Genomic DNA, 25,702 nt, shown 5'->3' with positions numbered 1-25,702 from the left:
ATTTTTCTGCAGGAGGAAAAATGGTAAAAAGGGTGACTTGTATTTAAGTTACTCTGCTGGATTCTCTGTTACCTATTGGAAAGGAATCTGCAGGAGTGACTGTTTCTCCCCATTCTTAAGCCTGTGATGTGCTTCTGTCTCATTGACTTCAGCTGTGAATTGGTCCTTACTGGTTTGGTAAGGACTGAGAGCTGTGCACTGGGAAGCTGTAAGACAGTGGCTGTAGACATGTCATCTGTTTTATTTAATTTTTTACCTGTCTATGATGCGAAAGAGTTTGACTTGCTACTTTGTACCTAGCCCCAATTCCAAGTTAACAGACACATCATGTTTTCACGTTCTCAGAAATCTTAAAAAAATAAATAAAATTTAGTTAGCTTAGGAGAATGAGGTATATATTTTTTTCTGAGATATGGATCCTTTTCTCTACTCTTAGGTTCATCTGGGCATCGCCCAGCTTCAGCACTGGTGGCAGCTTCTGCATAGCCTCTTACAGCACTTTCTGGTCACTACAGAGAGCTGTTAGCACAAGTGTCTGACTTAATAATTCTTATTTTTTTTTCTGAGAACATCCTTACTGCTGGGATTTGAACGCAACTTCCAAGAGAAGAGAACTGATTTGGTAGCATTTTAAAATATATTTTAATATACCTACAGTATGAACTAATTTTACTGAGTCTGAACCATTTTTAATCGCAGCCCTTAATTATTTATTTGATTATTAGATTCTCTCTTCTATATGAGAACATGAAATATTCAGTTGTTTGACTATCCACCCTGAAAACCTGCTTCCTTTTTAAGGGATCCTCAGCAACCCCATCAGGTTATGTGCCGAAATGGCACAACGTGCTACAGCTCCCAGAGCTCCTGGTGGTGGCGGAAGGTAAAACTCATCTCTTTTTTTTCCAAAGCACTGAAGATTGTCGTATTTAAGAAGCAGCTGGTGCATTTCAAGCTTCCTATATTTAAAGAGCTGATATCGAGTTGTGTTACTGTAGCCCTAGGTTTTCTTTAAACAAATGATTGATTTAAGTTCAGTGGGGCCAAGAGTTTGGGTGAGAGGGGCTGGCTGAGCTGAGATCGCTTCTGAGCTGAGATCTCCGTTAGTATCCGAACGTGTCTGTCTCAAGGTATCACGGGTTGGTATCACCAGATGATATTTACCATGCAAGGATGGGCTGAAGTGGCCTGTAGGCTGCTGGTACTTCAAGTTTGCTGAGCTCAGCTGGCAGTGAAAGGTCCAGCCCAAAGTCCAAGAAGAATGGTACGTATCTGAACGCCTTTCTTAATTATGAGCTTACAGATTCCCCAGCATCTTTCATATGGAAGCTGTCAAAGGTGAAGGCTGAGTCTGTTTGTCTCCCTAGCATAAAATACGGAGACTTTTCAGTGGCTTATTTTGATAGTAATAGAGAACATGTGGATGTATTTTGGGGTTGTAAACACACTGGACTGAGCGTACAGATAATGTCCTAGGGCGGATCTCATGGTTTGCTGCTAATGACAGCTCTCAGCATCAAGGCTGGGGTCTTGGAGAAGCAGGGAGCTGCCGCTGGTGGCAGAACAGCGATGGAAACTTGCAGCCGAAATGGATGCCCCCAGGAAAGGGGTGGGAGGGCAACAGAAGATGGTGTTGGTCTGAGGAAGAAGACGGGTGCTGGGGTAGGAGGATGCAAAAGGTAAAAGCTCAGTTTCCCACCTGCTGAGGAAATTTGGAGGGTGCTGGGGCAGCCTGCGGTGGATTGAGGCATCCTGTTTGGGAGCAGGAAGGAGCGGGGGGCTCCTGTGCAATGAAGGGGTGCTCAGAGTGAGGACTGAGCCTTATGTCTTTGAGCAACAACTCGTGCTAAGTGAGCTGGAGCTAATCTGACCTGCTGCCAGATGTCTGTGTGTCTTGTCCTGCTGGGAAATAACAAGGGCATTTGCCGTTTTAAAATCAGCTGGAAAACGTGTTTCTCTTTCTTTGTACTGCCTTGGTGTAACTCTCCGGTAGTGCCCGGTTTGTTAGGGTCAGCTCAGCCATTTAGAAAGCAAAGCTGAAACCTTAAATAAAACCAGAATGAATGACCTGCTTCTCCTCCCCTTTGTTTCAATGACGCTTGCAGAAATGAATGGGGGGGTGCTTGAAGGAGTTGTGTTTCTCTGATCTGTTTTAATTAGATCTTACTTGATAGAGCAAAGTGACTTTACACTGAAAGCTGATGCAGAAAGTGTGATTTCTACTGCTTATTTTCACCTGTTTGGAAGTCATTAATGCTCTGAGAAACACCAGTGTGGAAGCAGGATGTAGAGCCCAGCTTGAGGAGGAAGAGGAGGAGGCAGGTGGTGAAATTGACCCTCCTGACTGCTTGCTGTCTCCCCAGGTAGAGCTTGGTGTCTGCGGCTCCAGGTGCAGAGGAGGAAACGGGGGAGGATTTGGGATCGGTCCCTAAAGCTGCCCTCCCCAGCATCACTTTTACATGTGGGGTCAGTAGGGTGAGGCTGATGACAAGAGCAGGAGTTTATCACCTACATAATTGTGCAAGTGCCTCGTCCCAGCTTGGATTAAGGAATATTAAGGGGAGGACACGTGTGCCCCCACAAGCCCCCTGCTGTAGGATTTTATCCGCTTGTGGCTGTAGGGCAGAGCTGGGTGCTGGAAGTCCAAGAAACCAAGCCTAACGTGAAGAGGACTTTCCCAGGTCAGCCTCCTGGCGCTGGGAGCCCTGCCGAGCTCTCACAAGCCATTTGGGTGCTGAGCCCCACGTCGGAGGGGGAGCTGGAAGAAAAGGGAACGTCTGGAAGGGGGAGCTGGCAAACTAGTTGGTGGTGGCACTGCTGCGATGTGCATCCCATGTCCATGTCCTTGTCCCATGAGAGCCCGGCAGCCAAACTGTGTCATCCTACATCCTGCTGCTCCCCTCGTGAAACTTCACAAAGCCGGGCACCAGGCAGACCGGAGGGCCTGGTAACGTACCCCAAAAGTGCCTGAAAAGTGGTAACGGGGCTGGTGGCTCTGCCAGTATTTCCCTCAACACCATTACTTGAGTGTTTATTTTATTTTATTTTATTTTATTTTATTTTATTTTAGTCCCATGGCAAAGGAGAGGAGCTTGTGCAGAGTTCCTGGTTGAAACCTCGTGGCTGCAAAATGCTTCCCAACCCCAGTCCTCTCATCCCACTGCTGCCTTTTTTTTCCACCTGCACGGGAGGGAAATGTACCTGTGGTTATCTCAGAGGGGTGTCCCAAGGCTAAATATGCACTGGGACTCACAAAACCTGCCCTGGATCTTTAAACTTTTACTTTTTCATACCTAAATTTAACGTTTTCACTGGTGGGAACAGTTCTGCAGGGTCTTATTATTTGGGAGCGAAGTGGGGGGAATGAGCAGGAGCAGAGGCAATACGCTGGTAGGTACAAGAGAGGAAGAGAGGGTTATTATCGCATGCTTCAGGGAAAACTGCTGCACTTTATATAAGTGATGTTTTTCCTGCATCCCTGATTTTTATTGCCCAGAGCGATCCCAAGTTTTGGTCCCGAGGCTCATCTTTTGGGAGAATTTAGAGCTTGAACTCCGTGAGCTTGCCGGGCTTAACCTGGCTGCTCCCCTCCAATTCCTGGGGCTGTGCTGCCCTCTCCGGGCAGCTGCACTGGGGATAATTCCTCTTTGTGTTCCCCTGCTGCCTCTGCAAGGCTCCAAGTTTGGAGGCTGAATGCAGGCAGCGCACCCCAGCAGGCATCAGGAGATGGTTGTGGTGCTCCAGCACGGTCCTTGGCCACCATCCCACGTCCTCCACCTCCATCTGCTCGAGGTTTGTGCCACGGTCTGGAGGAGGCGTCCTGCACCTCACCTTGAGAGCTGGGCGTTGAGGAGTGCCTGCGCCTCCGGAGCAGGGGAACAAAGGTGGGGAAAGGGCTGGAAGGCAGGTGCTGAGAGGAGAGGCTGAGGGCACCTGGGTGGAGAAGAGGAGGCTGTGGGGTGGCCTCGCTGCTCCCTGCAGCTCCCTTAGGAGGGAATGCAGAAAGAGAGGCACTGGCTTTTGCTCCTTGGGCACCGACGTTGGGTTACGTGGGAATGGCACGGAGCTGTGCCAGGGGAGGCTCAGCCTGGACAGCAGGAAAAGTGTCTTTACCGTGAGGGTGCTCAGACACTGGCACAGGCTTCCTCGGGAGGTGGTTGATGCCCCAAGCCTGCCAGCATTCAAAGGGTGTTTGGAAAATGCTCTCAGTAATGTGCTTTAATGTTTGGTTAGCCCTGAGGAGAGGAGAGGAGAGGAGAGGAGAGGAGAGGAGAGGAGAGGAGAGGAGAGGAGAGGAGAGGAGAGGAGAGGAGAGGAGAGGAGAGGAGAGGAGAGGAGAGGAGAGGAGAGGAGAGGAGAGGAGAGGAGAGGAGAGAGCAGAGCAGAGCAGAGCAGAGCAGAGCAGAGCAGAGCAGAGCAGAGCAGAGCAGAGAAGAGAAGAGAAGAGAAGAGAAGAGAAGAGAAGAGAAGAGAAGAGAAGAGAAGAGAAGAGAAGAGAAGAGAAGAGAAGAGAAGAGAAGAGAAGAGAAGAGAAGAGAAGAGAAGAGAAGAGAAGAGAAGAGTCCCCAGGGTGCATGTCTGAGCATCAGCAGGGTGGGTGCCTGCAGGTGCCCTCGTGCTTCCCCAGGTCTAACGGGGCCTTCTGGTGGCCCCATACTCGCTAAGCGTGATTAGAGGGAAGGGACCTGTCACCACTGTGCTGTGACAGCTGGTGGGTTTGATAGGTATTGGCACCACCATCAGGGCCTGCTTAGAGCTATGGGATGAGTGCAAGGTGGCTTCCCCTGTCCTGCTCAAGCTAAAGTCCTCTAGTGGTCTCCAGGACTCGAGCACACTGGGATTGTGCCATAAAGGGCCATGGGCAGAAGGGTGAGAAGCCTCTGGAGAGGTCAAGTGCCACCAAGCACAGCCTGGGCCGTTGGAAACATCGAAACTGGAGCACCAAATCTGAGCCCCTCCAAACTCAGTGGGGCTCAGGAGCAGCTGGTGCTGGTCCCTAAAGGGCGCCCAGCCATGGGGTTTGTAACCCAGGGGTGGGGGAACCTCGCTGTGACGTCCCTGCTGGGTGTAGCAGGGTGTCCCTATAACCCGGGGGCCACCAGAGAAGGGACAAACGCCTTGGTCCAGATTGACCCACTGAATCTGGAGGAGCATGAGGCAGGAGGAGGCAGCGCAGAGCAGCAGAGCAGGCAGAAAACAAAGCAAAACCTCTCTGTGTTCTTTTCCTGACATCCAGCGGTGTCTCCCCCACCTCACTCTGCTCAGGCACAGAAAGATTTGGCATTTTCCTGAGCTTTTCCCAGGGGTTTTCATTCCTCGCTGCTCCTTGAATCTGCTTCACTGAGACTTCCTTGGACCTTAGGGTTATCAAAAGTTGCATCCTCCTGTTTGACCTGCATTGCAAACTCCTAGTTTCTGCTGGGAAAGAGCAAAATGATGACTAAAAGACAGCCATGAAACAGAGAAGAAGAAAGGAGAGGACAGGCTTTCACCCTTTTTTTGTAATGCCATGCAAGCCGGACCACAATGCAGCAGCACCAGCCCCATGAAGGAGAGTAGGCAATGGAGTTACAAGAGGCAGAGCGCTTGTTGCTGTGGGAGGGAGAGCTTTGGGGTGCAGCGTGAAAGCTTCCCTGGCCATACCACAGCCTGTATTTGTGCTCCCTGCAGCTGGGTGTTGCATTGGGCTGTAGGATAAATCTGTGTGGTCCCAGCTGGCTGCCTGCCCGAGGGATGTAGCTCATTAGGAGAAGATGCTCAAAGCCCAGCTGTAAGTCCCAGGGCTCAGGAGAAACTGCCTGGCTGCCTAAAGCTGATTTTTGAGTTTAAATTCTGTCGCTTTGGGTAAGGTGTGCAGCCAGCAGGTCACGGGCTCTAGAAGAAACCTCTGGCACGTCTACATGGGCTTTGCTCCTCCTTTGCTCAGCATGAAGCTGCCCTCAGAGTCTTTACATTCAGACATGCCCCGTGTTGAGGGTCTGGAGGTATCTCTGCCCGGGGCCTCTGGGCCTGGCCCCGGGCACCCCTGAGCAGAGCCTGGCTCCGGCCTCTCGGCACCTCCCGGCAGTGCTGGTGGCCATGGCTGGCAGCCCCCGGAGCCTCCTCTGCTCCAGGCCCAGCAGCCCCAGCTCTCGCAGCCTCTCCTCACGGCAGAGGTGCTCCAGGCCCTTCGGCACCTCGGGGGCCCTGCGCTGGGCTCTCCCCAGGGTGCCCAGCTCGGGCTGGGGCTGGGGGGCCCAGCGCTGGGCCCAGCACTGCAGGGGCGGCCTCAGCAGCGCTGAGCAGAGGGGAAGGATCACCTCCCTCGGCCTGCCGGCCCTGCTCTGCCCCAGGCAGCCCAGAAGACCACGAGGCCTCTGAGTGCCAAGGGCACGTGGCTGCCTCCCGTTCCACCCGGTGCCCACCAGGACCCCCAGGTCCATTTTTGCAGAGCTGCTGCCCAGCTGGGGGACCCCAGCACATCCTGCTGCAGGACTTTGTGCTTCTCCTTGCTGAACCCCTGCTCCTTTCCACCCCCAGCCCATCGCTAACTGGACCGTCTGCCTTTCGGTGGGACACAGCTCCCTGCAAAAGGCAGACTTGCCTGCTGCCACAGGAGAACAACCGCAGGGGAGAGCAGGGGCTGAAGTCCCCTCCTGCCCTCCTCCTGTATCGTTCCTGCCCATAAACACTGCAGTTTCTGTGGTTAATCTTACGGGGACCTCGCTCCCTGCACGAGTCACCTGCTGTCAAGGCTCTGCAGCAGCTCCTTGTGCAACCCTACAGAGCGGGGACACAAGGTCAGCCCGGGGGTGACCGACCCCATCGATACAAATGTCCCAAGCCACTGGGGGACAGTGGTAGGATGAAAATGTGATTATTTCTCACCAAAATGCAGCCCGGGACTCTGCATCTAGTCAGGCACCTGGGCACCAAGATGTCCCTGCTCCCGGCGCTCCCTGTTTGTGCCGTTCCCCCGCGGTTTTATCTTCTCCTGACACGAATAGAGGCAAAATTCAGCGGAGTTCAAGGCTGATATCCCCGAGCCGGGCTGTTACGGCTCCGGCCCCCGCAGATGCCCTCTTTATGGGCTCATAAACCTCAGGGCAGGGCTCCAGCAGGTCCTGGTGCAAAGCAGGTCTGGATGAGGTCCATCACGTGGAGCGTGATAACAACCCCGCTCGCTTGCTCTCTCTTCAATGTCAGCTGCTGGAAGGGCTGGGACACCGGCCGGGACACCGGGCAAGGATTTTCTGGTTGAGATAAGCTGCTGAACTCTGAGCCAAAGATACCGCAGGCAGAGCAGCCCCCGCCCTGCCCCTACGTCATCTGCCAGGTGATTGCAGAGCAAACCGAGGGCTTTGCGTCTCTGCACCCAGAGGAAAGGGCAGGATGCAAAAGCACGCTGGTATTTTGGGGGGGGGGGGGGGGAAGCAGGGATATTTGCTGGTTTGGGGTAGGGCTTTGGTTGTATTTTCAGTGATGGTCCTTTCCTTTTTCATGGTCTGCCCTTTGCTGCAGGGAGGAGTTTTGTGCTGATGATGTTGCTCAGCCCTGTCCCCTTTTTCCCCACATACCCAATGGAGCCTGTCCACACCTTGAGGATGCAGCAGCTGGAGGAAAGGCAGCCCGGGCAAGGACCGCAGTGAAACTGGGCTCAGCACAGCCACAAGCACACCGCTCAGGAGGATAACCCAGCACATCAACCCCAGAGACTAAAACTGCTGGACACCCACCTGTCAGGTACCTGGGGAAGCTGCTCTTGCTGCTCCCTGCATCGTATCAGTGCCATCAGGCTTCTCAGTCTCACCCTTCCCTGCCCTCGCTATCAGTTTTCCAGAAATCAGACCATAAACCAAGTAATTTATCTACAGGCTTGCACACAGCCCCACGCCGTGCCTCTACCCCAGCCAGCTGAGTGTTAGCTTGAAGGTGGTCAGGAATAGAAACAAGCAGCAACAGAAACAGCTGCTTCTGCCTTCAGCAACCTTTTGTGGCTCCCTCATTATTTAATATTCTAACTCCAAAGGAAAATGATGGTACTGTAGGATCTAGTGCTACCCAAGGATTACCAGTACTGCTTTTACAGTGGAACTGTTATATGCCCTTTGCTCGTCATTAGGTTTCAGAGTGAATCAGGCTGTCATCTCTGTGGCCCATCTTCTAATCAAAAGTTTATATTTGTAATGTGATCTGCCTAAAAAACACTGGGCCATCATTTCTGCCCCCTTCTTCTCCTCTCCATTTAGACAGCAGTTTGCTGAATTTTCTTTTCAGGGACCTTCTCTTCATCCAACAGGAAAAATCCCAGTGTAAAAAGTGATGGGGATGAAAAGCCTGCAGTGGTGGCATTTCAGGCAGCCCTTTGGGGCAAGGGGGGATTTTTTTTTTTTGGCCTCTTGTGCAGTGGAGAACTAAATAGAAGTTGGAGCTGTGTAAGGTAAGCCTTATAGCCTGAGAAACTTCACGGATATCCCTCCAAAAGGCCACCATGCATTGGAAGTTACAAAATTCAACCGCACAAACTGCTTTTGTTGCACTGATCTGCCCCTCACCCCCTCCAAAGGGAGTTATGTCTCTAATAGGATTAAGATCTTAAAGCCAAAAACCATTGCAAAATAAAAAATAAATAAAATAAAATAAAATAAGCACTGTTTGCATCTGGGGCTGCTCAGAAATTGTGTGCTACAGATTCATGCCCCGGGCTCATGGCTGCAGGAGATGCTTTCCAGGAGGAAGCTTGTTAGTTTTAATTCTGAAGATCAGCGATGTCTTGCCCAAATCGCCTTTGGGATATCTCCTCGAATCCCAACCTGCGGACACATAATTCTGCCAGGGCAGCGTTTTAACACCAGCCTCTCACATTCTGGGTGGGCAGGGCGTGGGACGGATCAAACCCGGCTTCACCCACGAGTCCCCAGCTCCTCCAGGAGCCATGCCCCCATCCCACGATGGGATTTTAATTTTCCCAGCCTCGGGGGGCTGAATTTATGAAGCCTCACGTGGCCCCTCCTACGGTGGGAGGGACGGCTCCGGCAGCCTCCCTAACACTGGGTGTCACACAGCGGTGCCACCATTCGAGTCCTGAGTGTCACGAGCAGAGGACACAGCGATCCAAGAGCAGCAGAAAGCAAAAAATAACCCCTCCATGTGCGTCCCGGCGAGGTGAGTTACCTCCAACGTCCTCGTGCTAAAGATTCCCCCCACCTATGTGAAATGCATACCTCCTTGCCCGTTCCTGCCTGCCCTAAAAGTTAGCTTTGCGAGGGGGAAGGTGGATTTTTAGGACTTTTCTTGTATTCTTCGGAGTTTTGAGAGTGTTGGTTGGCGTCCGACAGCGGGGCGATTGTCGCAGCTGCTGCCTGGGTGGCAGAGAAACAAAGCCCGAAAAGCAGGAGGATGGGGAGAAGCGGGAACAAAAGGGGATTATTTGCAAAGGGGGGTGTTCCCGGTGACTTCTTGGAGAGAAAAAGGAGTTTAGGAGTCCGGCTTCGCTCTGGCACCCCTGCCAGAGAAGTTTGCCGTCACCTGTTGAGGGGAGGAAGGGGAGCTGGGGAGAGACGTGAGCGGTGGGTGGCCGGTGGGGCTGCTGGAGCCGGGGGCTGGTGGGAGGGAGCTGGCGGCTGAGCATTTGTAATGCCTCGGATAAAGGGCTGTTTCCATAGCAAACGGGAGAAAGGAGCCTCTCTTTCTTTCCGCGAGCTTGCCCGGCGTGTGAACAGGGAGGTCGTCCCGGGAGCAAATAACCCGTGAAAGGGCAAACATCTGGGAAGAGCTGCAAATCATCGAGACCTGGTAGGGATGGCTGGAAGGGGGCAAAGGCTCTCGGGTCTGCCACCCGCTGCGAGCCAGCTCGGATGGGCGACCTCTTCCCTTCCCCAGGCTGGGTGCCCTGGCGCAGGGCTGCGTGCTGGTGTAAATCAGGAGCAGCTCGGTTAGCTGGTGTCAACGCGGGGACCAATTGGGGTTGGATAACGCAGATTTCATCTGGCTGGAGGTCCAGAGGGTGTACATCACCCTCTCTTCCCTCCTACTTTTTCTTTGGGAATCCAGGTCTCCAAAGGGAGTCTCTCTCTGGACTTATTCTCCGGCACATGACACCAGGTGGAAGGGTAAAGGAGAAGGGAAATAATTTCCTACAGCTGCTCGAAGAGTTTAGCTGCATTTAACAAAAGAAAATGCAGAATGTGCTGTGGGACCAGCTGGATTTTAACTGAAAAAATGCTCTGCATGTGAAGGGAGCCAAAGCTGCCTCTTTGCAACTTTGCAATTGAAATGTTTAAAAGGTGTGCAGGGTTTCCAGGGCGACCTGGAAACTTTGCGGAGAAATAGAAAGCTGGGTTTCACAGCCGGTCCCGTGGCTTTCTTATCACAGAATCACAGAATATGGCATGGCATTGGACCGAGCAGGTGACTGGATGGTGTCTTTTGGGCTTGAGGTGTCATTAGGGGGGATGAAAAATCAGCTCTTTAATCTTGGTGATCACTTGCTGCGGGACTGCGTGTGTCTTAGCAAGTTCCTCTGTGCAAATAGTTGATGTATGGTGGTGTTTAGTGTGATAAAATAACAGCCAAGACACACAAGAAGCATTATTTCTCTACATTTGTAGCTTTGGGGCAATGAGGCTTTGTTTGCTTGCTGTGCAAGAGCCCAGAAGCTTCAGAAAAATATTTGTAATAATTGTGTGCAAGCGGCTCCCGAAGGCATCACCCATCAGCTGAGGTGCCCTAACCCGGCACATGGGCTCCTGCATCCTCCCCACGTGGAGCAAATCCTGCCCAAGTGACCTCTTGGTGGCTTGGGACGGGAAGGTCTTGGACTATTTCAGAGAAGAGTGGATAGGATAAGAAGTTGGGAAGATCCTTTGGGCTCCAGATCCCACAGGAAGGGAGGCAACGGATGGAGCAGCTCAGAGAGGATGCCTGTGGTGGGCTTCACACCAGGCTGAGCATGGGCTCGGCTCGGACACCCTGTGCAGGGGAGCAGAGGAGGCTGCCTGAAGGAGGAACACCTCTGCAGGCAGGACACGGCATGGGAACAGCTCGAAGCACTGCCGTGTGCCTGCATGCTCGGGCTGGAGCCTCGCTGCTTGCGTAGACCTGTTGTGGAGCCAGTCCCTTCCTTACCCTCCCGCCTCATTTCCTCCCTTCTCAAAACTAACTGCAAAAAGCAATCCCTCATCCCTCCCGCCTCCATCTGCTCTAATTAAGCTGGAGGCCCCTGGAAGATGTTCAGCCCCCCGTGGTACCGAGCTGCTGCAAGTACCTCGGGTCCATCCCCTGCCGCTGCACGATTTTGCAGCCGCTCTTAATCACAGGACTTATTTTGGAAGGTCTCCAGAGTCCGAGAACTAAAAGCCACTTTAGAAAAGAAGGGGAGGGGGGAGGAATTGGCAGGAGCAATGGCTTTTTAAAAGGCTACTTATTTCTTAAGATGTACTTGCTACTGATTAACCTTTGCTCCGTGATTGCTTTAATTGATTCATGCCTTAAAGCGGTCTGAGAGGTTCTGCGGGGTCAGCGCTCTCCGAAGTGCTCCGTTTCCCTGAAAACTTCTTAAAGCTTCTTGCTTAGGCAAATCCCAATTTGGGCGTGAAATGCAGGTGAACGGCTCTGATCCATTTTTCTTCCCCTTCCCCCAAACTACACAAGCAGTGCTTTACCTCTTCCTTCCCTCGCCTGCTGCCAGGCTGTGCCTGTGTTACTGTGTTATGGTGACTGTTGGTTTGGGGATGTTTTGGGGCCATTCCACAAGAATGAGGCACTACAGCATTGGGAACTACCGCCTTCAATCAGCCTGTTGAACTTCTGTGGTCCCCGTGACTGCTTCCTTTAACCATGCATGGAGAAATCCTGCATTTCTTCCTACTGCAGCGGGGACAGACCCAGAGCAAAGGCAGGGTTTCCAGGCAGCAATGGGCTTTGGTGCCCAAGGGCCATACTTAAATCGAGGCAACCTGGGAGGCACAAGAAATGGTGCTTGGGATTTTTGGGTTGGAGTGATGAATGTCCTTATGTCTTGGGCTGGATTCATGCCCTGGCACTCTGGCTGTGTTCATCCAACCTGTTCAAGATGCCTGCTCTTGGATGGGTTGAGTTGTACCCATTCCTCTTCACTCCTTGTAACCACTCAAACACGGAGGAGATGGGTCCTAGAGGAATTAAAACAGAGGAATTGAAACACCCACCACAGACTCTACGGCTAAATAAATTACCCTCTTCTGATCTGTTGGGATGTGAGCGCTGCTGGGTGTTGACCCAGCAGAGCCAACCATACCCTAGGTCCTGAGGTTGTCCATCGGGGTCCTGCACGCTGGTTTTCTGCATGAGGTGGTGCCCATGCGATGAAAACCACCATGCACCTGCCTTGCTGAGCAGGCCCTGGAGATTTTCACGATGGGTGAAAAAGAAATGAGCTGTGAAGTCGTCATCTGCTGCTTTCACCGTGCTTTCAGCACGCCCTTGCCCCATGGAAAATGGCACAGGGAATGACTGCTGATGGAGATGTTCATGAGGGGGAAAAGGAGGCTCTGGGTGATGGCTCCACCGCACTGGGAGGCTGGAGTCAGGATGGGGATCTTGGGCGTGGATCTTGAGTGTCAGGCCATCCTTTCCCTAAATCCCTTCAAAACTATCCTGCGATGACTTATGCAGAAACGCGTAGCACTGAATTAGCCAGAAAGGGGGGTGCGCTGGGAACAGCGGGGCGGCATTGTTACGGGGTAAAAACCGGCCAGCCCTGATGCATATGGATGCTGCGGATAGCTGAATAGAGAAACCTCCGGCCGACGGCGTGGAAAGCGTCCCTTCCTCCCCTCCTTGCAGGGCTGTTTTGCTCCAAACCCTGAACTTTAACACGGGCAGCCCGCGGGAGGGCCGGCGCTGGGGGCTTCGGGCGGTGACCGTCCAGGGCCCCCGTGCTTTGTCCTGGCTGAATAGGGCTCTGCAGAGCCGCCGGCGGAGGTATGTGATCTGCAGACCTCTTTTCTTCTCCCCCTTTTGGCCGACTGACAAAGTCTTCCCTTGGAGATGGCGCTGGCGGCATTGCGCTGCCCTCAGCAGGGCTGGGGGGGCCGGCGGGGGTCCCCCACGCTGCGTCCCCATCTCATCATCTCCCCTGAGCAGTAGGGCACAAAGAGCCGCTTAGGAATTCCCAGGAGCAGAGTGGGAGCCGAGCCAGGATGTGCTGAACTGCACAAAGTGGGATTTATCTTCAAAGGAATGTTTCCCCCCTTTTCTGAGCACCATTTTTATTTTTTTATTTTTTTTTTGGCTTCCAAGGGATTTATTCCTCCTCCTTCCCCAGCCCTTTTTTCTTCGCTGTGGCCACTTTTCAAGGGTGGCAGAGACTTCTTGGAGAGCTGGGGGCCACCCAGGGGCACAGCCCCAGGCTGAGCTCCACGTGTGACCTGAGACCGTGCTGAGCACAGCCCCATGCCCTGCACCACCTGCAAAGTTGCTATGAGCCAGGTGAGGACAAAACCTTCCTGTTGACCACGCCGAAATGTGGGGAGCAGCTTCCTCTCAAACCAGTCGCTTTGAGTTTCAGGCTTGTTTTCAGGCTTGACCTGTAGGTAGGATCTCCCCAGTGCTCCCCATTCGCTCTTGGCATGACCAAAATGACATGTGGACACGGACATCTCATAGAATCACAGCATCATTAGGGTTGGAAAAGCCCTCCGAGATCATCTGGTCCAACCATCCCCCTACCACCAATGTCACCCACCAAACCGTGTCCCTAATCTCGGGGCTGTCAGCTGCCTTGTGAATGGGGCCGACATCTGGCTTCAACCACCTCCTTGTGCTCACAGCTGGAAGCTCACAGTTCCTGACCCTTTTGGGGGCTAATTTCTGCCTTTGCCCACCTGTAGTGCCCAGAGGAGGGAATCCAGCTCCCCCAGAAGACTGGACATCCATATAACGGACATGTTGAGCAATGTGGGGCTGTAGCCCAAGCTCATGGGTTACAAATCAGCTATATGAAGGCTCTCAGGGTAAAAAACAGAAGAAAGGAACTGCTGATGGCCCAGCAATGGGGCCAGAGCTACCTGTGTGCCACCCCACATGTGGTGGGGCAATGCCGTGGCTGTTCCAGGGTGTTTTGGGGGGCTGGCCACCACGGTGGCTAGTGGCCTGAAGAGGCAGGGCAGGTAAAGACACCGTGTACGGCTGCCCAGGGAGTGCCCTCTGGTTCTAGGAGGGATGAGTCTCATGTAGGGAGGCTCGAAGCCCACCCCAAGCTCTGGTCTAGCGGGTAATAACCCCCACAAGGTCCTTTAACCCCAAATTTGATGCTGTGCAGTGCATCATGTCTCTAGGGATATGCAGCAAGGTACCACAGGACAAAAAGAAGCCTTGCTTCTGCATTAATGGATATTTAATGCCACACAGCATTTCCCTCTTCACTTTAAGCAAAAAAAATCTCCTGTCCCAGCCGGGACATCCCGCCTCATCTGCTGCTGCTCCAGCATCGCGTGCGAGACGCTGGCTGCTCAGCGGGGGATTTCTCAACCCTTCAGCTTTCTCGTGGGCGTGAATGAAACGAGCCTGAAAGGGAAGTTTGGGAAGCGATGCGATCCCGGGGCTCGTTGCAAGTGGAGCCCTTTAACACCCCGATATCTGGCAGCCCTGGTGTGCAGATCTGGGCTCTCCTGGGGCACTACCCCTGGTTCTGCACCTACATAGTCCCACCTTGTTTCCAGGCCTTATAATTCGTCTTCTAGGAGAAAGAAAGAGCCATGTCCTATGAGTGAATGTCGACCTTTTATTTTATTTTACTTGAGTTTTCTGATGTTTTTCAGGCCCTTCCATGGCTGAACTGGACCCTCTCCACATTTTAGCTCATGACAAATTACAGGAAAGAGACACCACAGCATAAAAACCTGCTACGTTTGGGTCAACACTTGATGTCAGAGTTTAGGACTTTATTATTCTCAGCCAGAATTTTCTCTCCCCCATTTCTCCCCTTGGCCCTGGAGCATCCCCTCCCTGGAGGAACGAGCCCCAGGGCAGGGGTCGGTGCAGCTTCTGCCCTCTCCTCCTCTTGTCCCCCCATGATGGAGGGGCTGAAGCTTCAGTCCTTGGGGTCCTGGAGACCTGAGACTGGCATGGGCTGAAGGCTGGGGGTGGCCTTCACTCGAGTGGTGCGGTGGAAGTTTCTGGAAGGACAGTTGGGGCTGGTGGAACCTTCCGTGAGGAGGGTTGGGGCGGGCAGGACTTCCCAGAAGGACAGCGGGGTGAGCTGGGTGGACCTTTCTGAAAGGTAGGTGGGCTGGAACCTCTCTACAAGCAACTGGCAGGCAAAAATAATTCAAACCCCGACCCTATGGGACAGCTATGCTGGGATTTACCTCCTGTTCCCCCTCAAAGGAAAATTTCTGTAGATGAAAGCATCCCCATACGTGCCAGTCCTACACCTTTGCTCCTCGAAGATGGAGGGACTGGGGCAGCAGGCGAACCTCTGCAGACCCAAAACCACGCGGCCCTTTTGGGAAGTCTCCGTGTAAGGAGGGATGGCTCCAGCCAAAAGTCCAGCCAATGCTGTGGCACTTGGGAAGTCTTTCTCCACCCCTTCTTTTTCTTCTTCCTTTTATTTTTATTTTTATGTCAAGCCACTAAGCTACTATTCATTGCCTTTATCCTAAACACTCATTTTGCTCCTAGCAGGAAAGAGGGAAAAATCTATTGTAGTGCTGTGAGGCCCTTTGACAAACACGACAATTTCCCCTTGCCTGTTTCAACACAAAACTGAAAGCATTTGCACAAAATCCATCGCACATGCTCTGAGGCTTGGCCAATAATTTCCTAGGCACGCATTCGTAGAGGCAGCCCGCAAAGTGCTTTGAAGATGAAGAAAACCAGCTGTGATTTGTGATGATGATGATTAGGATTAGACGAGGGTTCTGCAAGAGGTTGTGGATAATGAGTCAACCCTGGGGGGCTGGGGACAAACTTGGTCAAAACATGAGAGCGTACTGTGAGAGTTTCTTGAAGTGAAGGGAGACCAAACAATTTTTGGGGAAAGGAGAGAATTAAAAAAAAATAATTTGGGCTAAAACGTGGTTCAACTTTGAAGCGTTCCTTCCTATGATGAGCCCTCTGAAATAAAGGCAGGGATTAAGGTACCTTTTCTGCTCCAGACTCTCGTGGACGATGCCTGGCTTTGCTCTGAGGTGAGCCCATCACCCTCGGAGTGATGTCTGCTTCTCCACGCAGGGATATGTGCAGAAGCCTGGGGCTGGCAGAAGTGTTTCCAAAACCGCACCAATCATCCTCATCAATTGGGGTTCCTGTAGGGCTTGTCAAGTTGACCCCCACCTCCACCGTAAAATATATGGTTGGTTGCCTCGGAAAATCCATTTGCCTGCATCCTCAGATGAATCCTGGTCTAACCAGCCAGTGTGGCTCGTGTTGAGCAGGGTACAGCACCCCTTCCCAGCACAACTCATGCTGGATGGCTGACCTTTGAGCCCCAGCACCAAGACTGCTCTGTAAGTCCCTCTGCAACCCGAAGAGATGCAAAGCTTCATCTGTATTTTCAGGTTCATTTGTCTGAAGCAGGCGTGATTATTTATGACCGTTCAAACTGCGGAGGCATATTGCAAAACACGGGACATTAACCTTGCTGGAAACCTCCCCAGAGCTCTGAGAGCCACAGCCACTGCATGCTGGAGGTGTACAACAGCACACAAAATGAAACGAGTATTGTTCCTGCAGCCACGGGAGCACTTATTCCTCATTAACCCCTTCTCTTTCCATGTTCATTCATTATTTTCTGGGGTAAGGCCCAGCATTTCTGTGTGCTGAGGGCTGTCATCTGCCTCAAACCAACAGCTAATCAGTCCTCAGGGCTACTTTGCACACACTCGAGTCGAGCTGCACATCCTCCCTGGGATCCCACGCAGAAGCAAGGCATAATTAGGGCTAATAAAGAAGCTGTTGAATGTCTTGCTGATAAATTATAATTATCACCTGCCAGGGAAAGGAAAGGATGTATATCCCGTATCACAGGGAGGTGTTGACTAGTCGTGTTTCATATCAACCTTCTTCCTTCCCTGTGTCAAACCTCTTCTGTTTTCTGAAAAGAAAGTGAAGGCTGATGGCAGTGGAACAAGAGGAAACCAAGGCTGTGATCCAGATCCTTGGGCACACCGTGAGCTGGAAATGCAGGTTTAAGGGAGGCTCTTTGCTGAGTTTTCTGGCTGGTGGCAAGGTCTGTGTGCAGCTCGTGGGGACGGTGACCAACCAGCACCATGTCTGGATGTTGATTTTAATCCTTCTGATTTGTTGGTGTGATAATGTTGAAGATTCCCAGGTGGAGGGGCAGGGTGTGATGTCCCCAGAGAGCAGAGGGATGGCACTGGGGGTCCCTGTGCCAGGCGACTTCAGTGGCATCTCCACCATCAGGTGAAGGAGCTGCAGGCACTGGGAAGGCTCAGCCTTGGCACAGGGTTTACTTTCTCTCCAAATTCTGTCCAAATCCCTTAGAAATGGGATGGGCAAAGCAGGGATCACCCCTACCTGCCGCCTGCATCAGGCTTCACAAGGCATCATGATGCTGAGGAGAAAGCATGGACTTCAAAGCCTCAAGGAGAAAGCTATAGGTGATGCCAGGTTTGGCTTCTGTACCTGTTTACCACTCAGAAGATGAGTTCCCCAGCTCTAAGCATCAAATAATAATAATAATAACAATAATAAGGCAAGGATCCTCTCCTTGCTCGTGCACTTGCCTCTCCAGCCAGCTCTGCTTGCACTACCTTCTGCATCCAGGCTTTGCAGCTGAATATATTTCCCAATTTTTTCTCCAGCTCATTTCTCCACCACCCCGCGGGCTAGTTCTCATGCTTTTCCTCCCTCTCTGTCGAGCAGTGGGAAATGAGCAGCCCCGCTCAAATGCCTGCAATTACGGGGACTCTTATCTGTGAGCAAACAGTCTCTGTTTGCAAGGGAAAGACCTGAGGTCTCTTGGGATTATGGAGCTGGAAAACATGTGTTACTGCTGTCATGGCTCACTTGCTGAAGCCCTAAACTTTGCTCTCCTGCTGATGCATGTTTTCCTGCTTGCTCTTTGCTCCCATGGCTTTCCCAGTGAATGGATTTGGGGTATGCTGTCCCCTTTTTCCAGCCATTTACTTTTGCCTGGTGGAGCTGGGGAGGGGTTGCAGGCAGCCTCCAAGTTTTAGGAGCACTCTGCTTCAAATCTAGACCAAGCACTGTGAGGTCTCTTGCTGTGTCCTAACAATGGCTGAACTGCTCCAGATCCTCGTGTGGCCCTCCTGTCTTTTGGACTCTGCACCCACCATATGCTGCAATGTTCTTTGCCCCGTTATCCCAGTTGCTGGGTCCAGAAGCCGGGATATTATCTTTGTTGGGATCGGGTGCTAGTGAAGTCAAAGGCTTCAGTGCTTGATGTGGTCTGAGGCATTGCAGTTTCGGCCATACCTTGGGAGAGATGTTTCTGTGGCTTCTGAACGCCCCAGTGCAGCTGTAACAGCAGGCTGGAAATTTGGGAGCAAGGATGAGGTTGTGGGATGGAGGGTCATGGAGAAAGCGAAGGGGGGCAGAGGTGTGAGGAAGCTTGCATTAAATTAAACACGATATCTGAGGACACAGAGAAAGAGAAGGACGGGGAGGCTGAGGATTTGAACCCATTTGGAGCTGAGAGGGACATTTCTGCCTGCCCTTGTGTGAAAGGCCTGGTTTTCTTTATCCCTATCAACCCTTTCCTTTGAATTTACACATAAATGCCTTCTTTATTCAATATCTCAAGCATCTCCTGTGCTTTGCTCCCCAGTGGACCCAGTAGTCCCTTGCAGCCGTGGGGCTCCAAGTCTCCCATTTGCTTTTCCAGTGTGAGCCCCGCATGCCCAGTGGGAGCAGGAGCAGCTGTGGGGCAAGTCATGATCTGGGGCTTGGCAGGGCACGTTCAGCTTTGGCTGAAAGCTTTCTGCTCCCACCAGCTGTGATATAATGGCTTTATTGGCATCCCTGGTCTCTAACCTCTGGCAGCCTCTTGTACTTCTGGATGGGGCTGGCAGGTCACTGCAAGGTCTTCTGTGCATTGCTGTTTCTCTTTTGGGCAGGATAGGATTTCAGCCCCAGGAGCTCTCATCCCCTAGTCAGTCCATGCTGGAGAGGAAGAATGGTAGAGGATGATTGAGGATGATGGGCTCCTTCTCATAAACAGCTCTGAAGACGTTTCCTGGGTTGCAGATGTTCCTCGGTGCAGAATTTGCAAACTGAGATTCCGAAACTTCAGCTTTCTAAGTGTCATTTCCCAAAAGGATGACAAGCAGTGGGTGCCAGGGTCCCCTGAGGACATTATCCGGGGTCCCAGGGCTCAGCCGTGAGACAAGATGAACCCTTTGAGCACCGAGGGCTCTGAGATCTGCACGTGGACATCCCAAACCCACCTCATGCTGCCAGGAAGTGGATGCTCAAGAGGATTTCTTGGTTTGTTTGGCCGTGGTTAAGACTGAAGCTCTCTTAAAGGCTGCTACGTGAATGTTTCCCATTATGTGAGATGTTGTGCTTACCCGTTCCAAAAGCTCCAGCGAGACGGCAGTCATCCAAACAGTTGTGAAATACGTAACAGAGGAAACATTTACTCTCCTCTCTAGATCCATCAAGATCAGGTCGTGAAGTGGTGGGCTTAAACTGTTAGACATGAGGCCAGGCACTGAAAAAAAACTGTTAATGGTAGAGCAAATTCAGAGAGGATTAGCCTGTCTTGGGAGCTGGTGGTATCTCCATCACCCTTTTTATGAGAGAGCTAGTCTAACATCTCGACTAACATCCAGATTTAACATCCCGCCAGCCAGATGGAGAGGACAATGTGCTGAGGTCTCTGCCATCTGTTTTCCTGTCAAATCCTATACACTGATGGATAAATATCGATGTGTGAGCCTCGTGTCTCCATTAAGAATGCAATAGCAAATTTCATGGTCCTCTGACAGCAAAGCTGCTGGTTTTGAACCAGTGTCTTCATTGCTATTGCTGGAGGGAAAGGATGAAGCATTAAATCAAGGGCTGGGGAAAAAAACGATGCTGTGCTTCACTGATGGGGAAAATCATGGTCTAGGGATCCTACTAGAAGGTAACAAATACTGCACCCGCATGGCACATGTAAACCTTCTGGTAAGAGCTCTGAAGGTTCAAACGTATTCAGAAGACACAGCTGGGGCAATTTGGCAATCGCTGGGCTTATGCCAGGTATATTTTAGTCCAGGTGACTAGGACAGCAGGATCAAATGTCATCTACACCACTCACCGGTGGCACAGAGCCCACAAACCCTCTGTGCTGGGTTACTCAAGAGCAGGCTCACCATGTCGCCATGTGAGAGCAGCATCAATTTTTTACCAGGGGGTGACCTCCTGCTGCCTCCGGATCTGATGCTGGTGAACTGAGTGTCGTGGATGGGCAAACACCTCTGTCTCAGGAAGGCATTCAGGGCATGGCACACGCGGGCACTTCTTGGTTAGGAGCAGCCTGAACTGACAACTCTTGTGCTTCATTTCCATCCCCTCTCCTTTGCAACCCAGCTGCTGTTAGGCTGGGAACATATAGCAGGAAATACATGAGGAGAGCATCATTTCCGTTTTAACTTGCATCTTGTTTTATTTGTGCCTTCTGCAAACTGATCATAGGGCTGGATTTTTGGGGTTGTTTTTATGTAGTGTCAATTTGCAAGCTGTTATCCATTCATTTCTGCAAAGAAACGCAGGACTTGGAGTTGTTTGCAAACTATTTACATGTACATTTTACCCACGTGTGTAGTGCAGCAATCTGTTCATTTTTGCTCTTAAATTACTGTTATTACATCAGATAAATTAAGGGGATTGGACTCCTGAGCTGGGACTTTGCAGCAGATATGCCTGCATCTGAACATGACCGGTACGGACTCGGGGGAACTATGGCACTCGGAGAGCATCTCAGGCTATCTCTGTTCTCCAAAGAAGCGATGGATAGCGGTGCCTGTTCGTCTGCCAACACAGGACTATTTTTCCTTAATGTTTCCTTGTGGTCTCGATAGTGCCCTGCTGGGCAAATTGCTCTTTGCTGGCACAACCCCTGTGCTGTTTGCTTCACTGCTAACACCGGCTGCAACTTACCACCGGAGTCTTTGTTTAAAGTCCCGATTATGAACAGATCTCCCATGTGTGCATCTTTACAGCTGTTCTTTCTGGCCTTCCAACACGCTGCCAGTAGAGCTCTTTGAGTCAGGAAATAGTTTTTCCATCAGGGATCGGTCTCTGCAGCACTGCAGTTTTTCTGGGATAAGAGGGCTGTGTCCTGGGAGAGTTTTGGTCCCTTTCCTACCTGAACTACTTAAACTGGTAAGGGGTTGCAGAGAGGTCACAGCGATATTGAGCTAATTCCCATGGCTAAGTTCATCTCAGGTTCATCTGACATTATTTGGGAATCTGCATGGAGGGCTAAAGTTAATGATTTCCTTTCCCAGAGCTCCCTGTAGAGTCAAAGGGAGGCAGAGGTTCCCTCAGAGGTGATGCAGAGCACCAAAGTTATAACCACTGACCACTCAGGGGACTTGAAATGACCGTACTTTTCTTCTAGACATCTCTCTCAGGGGTATAAAGTTAGGTGGGGTGTCCTCAGCCACCTTTCCTGCTGGTCTCTGCATCCTCTTGGGAACAATTCCTCTCCTTCTGACACAAAAAGCTTACCCCGAAGGCAAGGAGACTCACATCAATCTTGTGACCTCATTTCAGGAGGAAGATGAGATAAAGCTCTTCAGATGGAGGCCAGTTCCACCAGCCTCAAGAGGATCAAGTTTGGGAAGCTGAAGGTGGTACGTCGGCACTTGCTGCAGAGGTACGAGCACCAGCCCTTCATCTCCTGCCTGGCGGGTTTCTACAGCTGCCGGTGGAAGCGGTACCAACGCAGAAGGACCGAGCCTGGGAAATGCTGCTGCAAGACGGTAAATTAGCTCAGAATCAGCAAAGACATTCATTTCTGCACTGGGAAAAGTCAGTCCAAGCTGAGAAGCAGTTGATGCTGTGGGTCAAAGGCCTGACCTCCCTTAGAGCCCAGCGCGGTCTCTTGGTGTCCTAGATGGCAGCTCCTGGGGCTGGAGGGCTTGCTGTGCTTCTCTGGCAGGCTCAGTTTGTCTGTGCCACCATGGAGAGAGTGTCCCCGTGTGGCTGGTGGTGTGGGGCAGCTGCGGGTCCCTGTGGTGCCAGCCCTGCTCCAGCAGGGCCACCCCGAGCAGGGGGCCCAGCCCCACGTCCAGGCGGCTGCTGGAGGTCCCCAAGGAGGAGCCCCCAGCCCCTCTCTGGGCAGCCTGTGCCAGGGCTCCGGCACCCGCCCAGCCCAGCAGTGCTTCCTGAGGGGCAGAGGGCACCTCCTGGGCTCCAGGCTGGGCCCGGGGCCTCTGGGCCTGGCCCCGGGCACCCCTGAGCAGAGCCTGGCTCCGGCCTCTCGGCACCTCCCGGCAGTGCTGGTGGCCATGGCTGGCAGCCCCCGGAGCCTCCTCTGCTCCAGGCCCAGCAGCCCCAGCTCTCGCAGCCTCTCCTCGTAGGAGAAGGTCGGCTTCAGAAGGTCCAGCATCAAGCCACGTGTTTCACGGACAGCCTAGGAGCAAGCAGTGACTGCTGTTTGCTCTGCTTGCTTTGGAGTGAACGAGGCTCTGACCGATTGTCCTTCGTCTCCCTCTCTAGCGGGAATGCGTGTTTTTCCCGTTGCTCGTTGGAGCTTTCTGCTTTTCTCTCGTCTTCCTGTACATGTGGGGTGAAGCGAAAAATGACTACAACAACTTTGACTGGTAAGTGCCACGTTTTCCTCCTTTCCCACTCGGGTTTTAATGAGACACCCCAGGTAGGCCGGGCACTTCAGTCACGAGCCAAAGCTTTGGTCCCTTCACATCTTGGTTCTGGAACCCAAAATGAACTCCCAGGGTCTCCAGAGGTGCTGAGGCTCTGCCCTTTGCTTGGCTACGGTGTACAGGTTTAAGTGTGGATTTGTGAGAAAGATAACAGCCGCTGTTGCAAAAATGGTGAATGAAAGGGACTAAATGGCTCTTTCCTTCCCTTGGTCATCTTTCCTTTTTTCCTGTTCCCTCCGAAGAAGCATAGTGGCTGGCATCAGAGGTATTGCAGCAGCTATCTCGGAGCAAAGAGAATTGCATGTTCCCAGTCTGGAGACAGAGAAATAACCAGTGTGGTTTTATGCAAATCCTTTCCTTCTGCACTGTGTAGGTAGCAGTTATGTAAATCTGGCCCCTAAAATCAGATGCCATCCAGATAGCTCAAATACCATGAGAAGGGGAGGTGTAATAATGTTATTCATTGTTATAATAATATAATATATATAATATTATATATACATATAATATTATATATTATATATAATACAAATATATAATAATAATTATATTATATTATATATAATATATAAAAATATATGTAATATATAATAATATATAATAATGTGTAATAATGTTATTCAGGTGTAATAATGTTATTGAGCCTTTGGATAAAAAGGAAAGCTTCCCTCTCTCTCCTTGGGATACGCCTCTGTAGCTCCTCCAGCTTTCTGGCGTTTTCTCCTTCAAATATATTTTCCCTGCAGCCCCTTCTGCTAACGTGCCACAAATGCTATTATAAGGTTTTATTGCTTTTTAGGTATAACTATGGGAACCTGGGCTTCTGGTTCCTCTGGTCTCTTGTTCTCCTGGTAGTGGCCGCAATCCTGTTCATGTACATCGCGCTGCTGTTGGTAAGTAAGGCTCCTGTTAAGGAGTGAGTTACGGGCCTAGAAAATAAATACAGGGATGGTTTAATGTATCAGACCAAAGTTCAGCCTAGCCCTGACACTTGACAGTAGCTACCTGGGGAGGACTGGGAACACAATGAGCATTTGTGGTACTTTCTCCCACCTGCGGATGAACATTTTCAACACAGGTGTCTCTGAGCTAGATGTAGGTTCTGTGATTTCCCTCAGTGATTTCCCTTTGGTGAATTTGACCCATTTCTCCATCAACACAAGCGAAGCTGTGCCAGTATTGGTTATGCGGAAGCTGAGTTTTGTTATTTGACAGCAGGGAAGTATGGAGATCTGAGTCTTGTAGTGGTGATGTGTTGTCAAAGTAGAGTTATTCCTCTAACCCTGAACTGTAAAACTCACGAGAAGAAGGGAAACATTATCACTAAAGCTGCCTTGATTCTCTCTGCCTTGCTGGAGGGTTTGTCTCCAGTTGGAGACCGCAGATGTGGTCACAAAACACTCCTTAAGTTTATGCCCAAAGAGGTTTATGTTCCTGAGGTCTTCACTTTTCCAAACTGCATTAAATTTTCCCCACTTTCAGTCTCATTCCTGCTCCAGCTTGCGTTTTGAGATGCCAGGTGCTGGGGCTGACGCTGTGGCTTTGACTCACCTCTGTGACCAAGGCAACTGGCTTTTATCATCAGTTCCTGCTGCTCCTACCCGTTCATTGACGTCTCATCATATAGCCAGCCTGTAAATTGCCCGTGGCAGGGAACCTCTCTTAGCCTTGCTCACGCAGTGCCCAACACAACAGATTTCCAAGGTCCTTTGTCCCTGCTGAAGTACAAATAAATAGTGATTTTATTTCAGTGCTAGCAATAAAATAACAAAGTGAGAAATAGGACAGCTGCTTGGCCATGCTACAAGCAATCAATAGCATTATAAAAGCTGTGGAATAACTTATCTCTAAGTAGGTCAAATAACAATATTTAATTACAAGGATTTTGAGGCGTGCTGGTGGCTGTAGAGCTTAATGTCTGTTATTTAGCTAGGTCTACCTAGCTTTCCTGGTGTTAATGGATCAGTGTGGGTAGTTTGGTGGTTGCAATGTTACTTTGGGCAACTCTGAGCTTTGCCAAAGATGCATGTGCGGTCAGGATCCATTTGCTCCTCATCTTCATGAAGCTGTTAAGTAACCCACCTAAAGTCACTGGGTATTTCTAAGGGCACTTGCCCTTCTTGCTTGCATCATTATGTCCATCGTGCCTAATTTGGCAAGACTCCTGCATGCACTGATGTTAAGTTCTGGGAGGCACAAGGCTGTTCGTGCTCCTGCTATCTCAAAATGTGCAGTGGCTTTCCACAGAGGCAAAAGAGGCAGGGCATGGCTACAGCAAGTCAGGGACCTCCCACCTTGGGGTGCATCAGCCTACTGCTATCCCAGCAAAAACATTCATCTCCAGAGGTTCAGCACTCTTGAGCAACCACAGCCAGCTGGCACTTCCCTGAGCACTTCTCCCTCCTACCCAAGTGATGTTCAGGGGGCGTAACACAGCAGAAATACCTTCTGCATTGAGCCACTGGTGGTTCCTGTGATGTGTGACTTCCCTACAAGACTGTTGGTATCACACATCATAGCTAGACTTAGGTTAAACCATGGTCTGTTCTTCACCAGGTCTTAGGCACACGTAGAAACCCTTTTTGAACCATGGTGGGCTGTGACCATGTTGGCTCCGTGTGAAAACTTGCTTTTGCCTTGTTTCCTAAGAGGCTGGCTGTGCTGCCTGCCTGTTATTTCTCAACAGTTTTTGGCTGAATCAGCCAATTTCAATCACCTGGGACAGACATCCTGACCTGCAGGGACATGGGATGGGGATGTGGAGGAGGGAGGATTCCACGTGTTGCAGGAGGGACCAGAGATCTTCACCCAGGCAATGCTTCCTTGTGATGTTTTGCATCAGCAGCCCAACATGTCAGAAAGCTGAGCACACTGATGCCCTT

General features: G+C 51.3%; 1 long non-coding RNA gene across 1 annotated transcript; it reads left to right on the top strand.

Annotated features, from left to right (window-relative positions):
- The first annotated feature begins 9,050 nt into the window (after positions 1–9,050).
- On the top strand, positions 9,051–22,743 carry LOC310883990. Its single transcript, XR_014573976.1, has 3 exons — positions 9,051–9,144; positions 21,709–21,917; positions 22,657–22,743. It is a non-coding gene; the product is annotated as an uncharacterized lncRNA (long non-coding RNA).
- Positions 22,744–25,702: the final 2,959 nt, after the last annotated feature.

This window comes from Anser anser, assembly GCF_964211835.1.
Source record: "Anser anser genome assembly, chromosome: 1".
Classification (NCBI taxonomy): Eukaryota; Metazoa; Chordata; class Aves; order Anseriformes; family Anatidae; genus Anser; species Anser anser.
Note: the sequence above shows the minus strand (reverse complement) of the source record. Positions and strands in the feature narration are given on the sequence as shown.